We start from the raw sequence: 6,363 nt of genomic DNA on the forward strand, positions 1-6,363 counted from the left end.
CAACTGGATTAGGGAAGTAAGAACATTCCAGGTGTGAAAGAACCATATGGGCGAAGGTCAACATCATGAAGGTGTGTGGATTGTTGTGCTGGAACCTGGTATGTGAGCAGGTGATCAGGCAGGTGAGCCTCAGAGGCCAAGCATGAAGGCTCTCCGGTGCCAGACAGAAGATGAAGGCCTTGCCCTGCAGGCAGTGAGAGCCCCAGAAGGGATACAAGCAGGAAAGTGACCTGGAAAAAATCCCTCTGCCGCGGTGGGAGAGGGAACTGAAGGGCACAGAGGTCACGAGGCAGCTGTGTAATGATTACACTGATGATGTGGCTTCTGACTTGGTGAGGGGCCACTGGGTCTTGTGCCCCCTCAGGAAGGAAATGAGTGCAGGTAACCTTGAGCTGTGAGGCAGCAGCCACATGCTCCCATGCCTGGGGGGTGGGGGCGGGGGGGGGGCGGGGCAGGATTTCCCCAGCTCCCAGCTCGGGGGCTCTCAGGACGGACTGTGGCCTGAGGAGAGGCTGGCTCTCAGGACCAGGGTGGTTTTGCTGGAAGCTGCTCTGAACATGAGTCCTGAAGGATGGTGAGGGTTTAGAGAGGCTGAGTGAAGGGCACTTCAGGGACGTGTGCCAGGAGCAAATATGCAGATTCTGACCTCTCAGGAGGGGTCAGTGGGTGCAAGGCCTTCATCCCTCGCTTTCTTCCCTCTCCTATTACAGGACAGACTATAAGAGCAAGGCAGGTCCTAGACTTCTCGTCCTCACTGCAGTTTCTTTAGCCAGTAATTATGACGTACCCACTACGCGCATGGCCTCCCTCTTGGTGGTACGGGGATATGGAAGATACCTCTATTCCTGTCCTTAGAGGTCACAATGTCTTACCCACTTGCCTCAGGCACACAGATCATTGTTTATTGTGAAAAAGCCACGGGATGCAAGGCAAATATGGTTTTCCTGCAGAAATCATAAAATTACAGTGGATCATGTTCCAGATCCATCAGGCAGGACGGGACAGGCTAGGGAATGCTGTAGGAACAATGCCACAATCTCATCGGCTTAGCACAAGTTGATGTCTTTGTTCGCACTGTCTGTCCCGGCTGAGGAGGCTCCTTCCCACCACGGGCTTCCCTGACCATTGTGAGGATCCGCCCGTTGTGAATCAGGCTCCCCCTCTAAAAGGTACTGCTCAGAAGTGACGTGTAACTCTTGTGCTACTTTTCATTGGACAAAGCATGTCACATGGCTACACCCAACTTCAAGGGAGATGGGAAATGCGGTCCTACCATGTGGCAAGAAGGAGAGGAACCAGAATAGCTGTGAATATTCCAAATGACTCCTACATCGATTGACAAGGCAACAAGGTGCTATTTTGTTTGTGATGACAGAAACCTTCATGCTTAACCAACTATAAATCATATTCCCAGGCAATCTTCAGCATAAAGCTTTCTAAAATGTATATAAATTAATTAAATGTGGCCATACAACCATCTTTTTAGAGATTCCCAGAAGAGGGAATTGAATAAGAGGAACAGGATTCTATGGGATCCAGAAGAAAGAGATTAGAGTGAGTCAGGACTCCCTTGATTGTAAGTGACAGAAACCCAACTCACATTAGTGTACATGACTGGAAAGTAATCAGAGAATCTTCCAGAATCCAAGGAAGAGATGACCAGCTAAACCTTAGCAGGGCCTTGGGGTGAACCAGGCCCCCCATTTCCTCTTTTAGCACATCCATCTCATCCTCTTCTCTGGCTTCTTCTGCCCAGGAATGAGGAATGCAGCTCCCACACTATCCACCGCTTTTACCAAAAGAAATGGACTGACCGTCCTGGAAAGGACTCTAATTGGGCCAATTGGGGTTGTGTGCCCACCCCCGAGCCAATCAGCTGTGGCCAGGAGTTGGGCACTATGATTGACCCCTGCCACATCAGCTTTGGCAGCCCCCTCCCCGCCCCCCTCTAGTTGGGCATGGTAGAGTTATCAGAAGGGAGGGAGCATGGTCCTTGAATCAGATTGGCCTGAGTTCTCAGACCAGCCTAAGTTTAAGTCCTCCTCTTCCAGCGATGAGCTGTGTGACATTGGGCAAGTTCCTCACCTCTCAGAGCCTCAGTTTCCTCCCCTGCAACATGGTGATGATAATATCTAACTTCTAAGATGGTGGGAAAGGTCTAAGGGCCACCCAGCACACCACACCCAGCAACTGAGGGTGCTTCCTGAACCCATACCAGTCCAAATGTGCACCTCCCATCACAAAGTGGGGAGGGCTTTGTGAGAAGGAAAAGTTGGGTTTTAAAGACATTGAAATGTGATAAAAAGAACAAATCATTTTTTGGATGGCTGGTTTATTTAGGCGTGGGAGAAAAGAACCAGAAAACTATATACCATGCAAACAGATCTTAGGCACAGTGTCTGGCAAAGAGGAAGCATCCCATAAATACAGTCATAGTAGTAAGTATATAGTAATAGTAATTCGCAGTAATAAGAAACTGGTAGGAGGCATGTGATGAGTGGAAGTACCCAGAACAAGGTCAGATACTGAAAGAGATCCCTTTGACATCACTGCCACCCAGCAGAGGGGACCATGGAAAATGTAGGACATGGCCCAGCTGATGGAGGGCTGTCTTGCTGAAGCGGGGGGCGGAGGGGGGCAGACCTGAGGGTCCAGGAACAGGCACTCACAGTGGCCAAGAAACCAAATCTCAGGGCAGGAAGGGCCTCCAGAGAATACTCACTAGGGAAATATTAAAGCCAGCCCTGGTCTCCTCGGCCAAAGCCCAGCTTCCAGCTGTCCCTCAAGGTGGGATGCGCTGCAGAGACAACTTCCATTTGAAGAAAGTTTACTGTGGTTTGAGGTTCTTTAAAAACAACTGATCTAATCCTGTGCACTCACTGCAGTTGGGGAAACTGAGCCTGAAGAAAGCCCCACACTGGGCTTAGCCGGAGGTGCAATGTTGTAACTGAAACTGAGGTTCAGCTGCCTGCTGACAGTTGAGACGGGTGCTGGTGAAAAAGGAAAGAGGTTTATTCAAGTGCCAGCCATCTGAGAAGATGGGGGACTCTTGTCGCAAAGCCCATCTTCCCATTTCAGCGCAGGGAGACATTTTTATTAGGAGGGAGAGGGAAAGAAGAACAAAGAGATCAAGGGGAGGGGGTTGAAATGTTCTCTGCATGCAGGCCAGCACAGTCTGTTCCGATAAGGATCTCAAAACTGGTCAAGTGATGATCCAGTCTTCGTCATCCTAGTTCTACATTATCCTGGTTCTATCGTTGAAGGTCAGCAAATCTCCTGGAACGGGGATGACTGAAGGTCAGAGTCTGTATCTCCTGAAGTTAGTTCCTAGGATTCTTATACAAACACGCTGTTTATCTACAAGCTATACGTATTAGTCAGAGTCAGCATTTACAGAAACAATGTCACAAGAATAGTGGGGCGGGTTCTGATTCCTCACTGTTACAATCTGAGCTGCAGATCCTGTCTCAGGTCAAGCCTGTCACTGTCGATGAGTACCTACTAGTGGGAAAAGCACCTACTGTGGGCCAGGGTCCCCCAGGGAGGTGCTTGGGTGCTGTCTGGTGTTTTGGACTCTGGGGCAGGTAAACAGGGAGGGACCAGCTGGGCCAGTCAGAGTTCTGCCGGACTGAGCTGGCAAAGGGAAACTCCTCCCCAGAAACTGGCAGCAAGGCCCCTCCCTGTGGCAGGAGATGGGGGCTCTCTGCAGGGCCAGGTCATCGCTGGCTTTGTATCACTTGCCAGGGAAGAAGCAGATTTCTTAGAGGAAGCATCCTGAAGGACTCCAGAGACTCATCTCTCCGCTGGGGGCGGGGAGAAGCTGTCAGAAGCTGCCCAGTGTTTATTAATCATTTATTCCATTCTAGGCATTGTGCCAAGTGCTATAAGTATGGACACATTCAATCATTTCACAATCCATGAAATGGGCACTGTTAATAAGCCCGGCTTACAAAGGAGGAGACTAAGGCAGGGAGAGGTGAAGCCACTCAGCTGGTGAGGGGTAAGGCCAGGATTTGAGCCCACAGGCTAACTAGAGAGTCTCTACTTTAAAGGGGGGAAAAACAACTACTTTATTAAAACAAAAATTGCAGGAATAATAGAGAATTTCCATATGTTCTCCCAGATTCCCCAATTGTTAATATTTTATCACATTTTGGTATCTATCTATCTTTGTTCTTACCCATTTGAGAATAAATTGAAGACATGATACCTCCTTATTTAGAAATAGTCTGGTGGGTAAAATGAAGGACATTGTCTTACCTGACCACAGGACAAGGACCAAAGTCAGGAAATTAACATTGACAGGATACTATTATCTAATCTACAGACCTTATTCATATTTTACAATTATCTTTAAAATGTCCTTATAGCAAAAGGAAATCCTGGATCACACATTGCAGTTCGTTGTCATATCTCCTTAACTCCTTTAATCTGGAACAGTTCCCTAGTCTTTCCTTGTCTTTCATGATGTTGCCAATTTTTTTAGCATACAGTCCAATTCTGTAGAACTTCTCTCAATTTAAATTTGTCAGGTGTTTCTTTACAATGAGATTCATTGTCTGAATGTTGGCAGGAATGCCCACAGAAGTGAAGCTCTGTCCTTCTCAGGGCATCACTCAGGAGAAAGATGTGTCAATTCGTCCCTGACTGTTGACATTAACTTTGTTTACTTAGTTAAAGATGGTATCTGCCGGGTTCCTCCACTGCAGTTACTATCTTTCCATGTGTCATTTATAATTGCCTGGGGGACAATACTTTGAAACTACGTAAAGATGATGTTTCTCATCAGAATTTTCCTATCCATTGATGATTCTCATTAGCATTCTCATTAGAATTTATTAATGGTCCAACTCCATCATTCCTTCTACTGGAAGGAGTAGCTTTCCCTTATCTGTATTCAGTCATTTATATTAGTATGGGCTCATGGCTTCTCGTCTTATTCAATAGGTTATAATCTGTCGTTACTGTAATTTCTTTTGATGCTCTAATTGTCCCAGATTTGGCCATTTAAAACCCGCTTCAAGCCAGAAAGCTCCCACTTTCAAATATGACATTGCACCCATGTTCCTTGACCTTGACCAAAAAGGGTTCAAACCCAAATCCAGGTTATATGCCCTGATCAGGAATCAAGCCTGCAATCTTTCGGTGCACAGCACAACACTCAACCAACTGAGCCACTCCGGCTGGGCTTTATATAACCTTAATAACTCTCTAAGCATTTCCTCAGGTGAGGATTAAAAAAGAAGAAGAAAAAAATAGTTATATAAAAACAAAGTTTACAGGTCGGGGCTCCTTTAGCCAGAGAGTCAGGAAAATTCTCTGTGGGGTAGTGATATCTGAGCTGACCTGAAAGATGAGAAAGAGCGGACAGTGAATAGAAGAGGAAACAGCAAGTGCAAAGGGCCTGTAGCAGGAACGAGCTGGGTGTGTTTGAGGAACAGTAAGAAGGGCAGTGGCTGAGGAGTAGTGGGGAGGCCAGAGGGGCAGGAGGTGAAGCTGGAGAGTTGGTGAGAGGCCAGAAGGCTTAGGGCCCTGTAGGCCAAAGGGAGGAGTAAAGTTTATATTCTAAATGCACAGGAGGCTAGAGAGAGGGTGGGAGTGTACACAGCAATCTGATCTTTGCTTTGAGAAAAGCATTGTCTGGTGTGTGAAGAAAACCTTTAGGAACAAAGGGGGGAGGCTTTCAGGAGGCTGCTGCCATTGTGCCGGGAAGTTGATGGTGTCTGGACCATGTGGTAGGACTGGGGGTGGGGAGAAGCCAGATGCAGAAGGGTGTTGGATGTGGAACCAGGCTGATTCGGGATGTAGGGAGGAAGGGAGAAAGAGGGATGCAGCAGGGGTCCTAGGATGGGGCTTGAACAACGGAGATGGGGAGACTGGGGGTGTGGGTTCCGGGGTAGGGCTGATGACCAGGAGGTGGATTTGGGCTGTGTAGGGTTTGCAGTCCCCACCTGGCACCCACGTGGAGGCACGCAGTGGGCACTTGGATATGAGTCTGGAACTCAGAGAATGTGTTCGCTCTAGAAATACAAATTTGGAGCTCATGGGCATATGGACGGCATTTTAAATCACGGGACTGGATGAGATCATCATGGCAGAAGGTGTAGGTCGAAAGGAGAAGACACTCAGGACTGTCGACTGTAAAATGAGCCAAATGACACCTTCACTCGCGAGGTGTCACGTGAACGCAACCAGCCTAATAGGAACTGAGAACCCCGGGGCGGGCCCGGCGTGTGGGCGGGGCCGGAGGGGGCGGGGAATGGGCGGGGCCGAGAGGCCCGGAGGCCGCTCAGGGGGCGAGAGGGGCGGCCAGGGAGGTGACGTCACCGCATGACTGGGTTTTTATGAATGAAAGGAATCCTG

This window comes from Myotis lucifugus, unplaced genomic scaffold (assembly GCF_000147115.1).
Source record: "Myotis lucifugus unplaced genomic scaffold, Myoluc2.0 scaffold_413, whole genome shotgun sequence".
NCBI lineage: Eukaryota > Metazoa > Chordata > Mammalia > Chiroptera > Vespertilionidae > Myotis > Myotis lucifugus.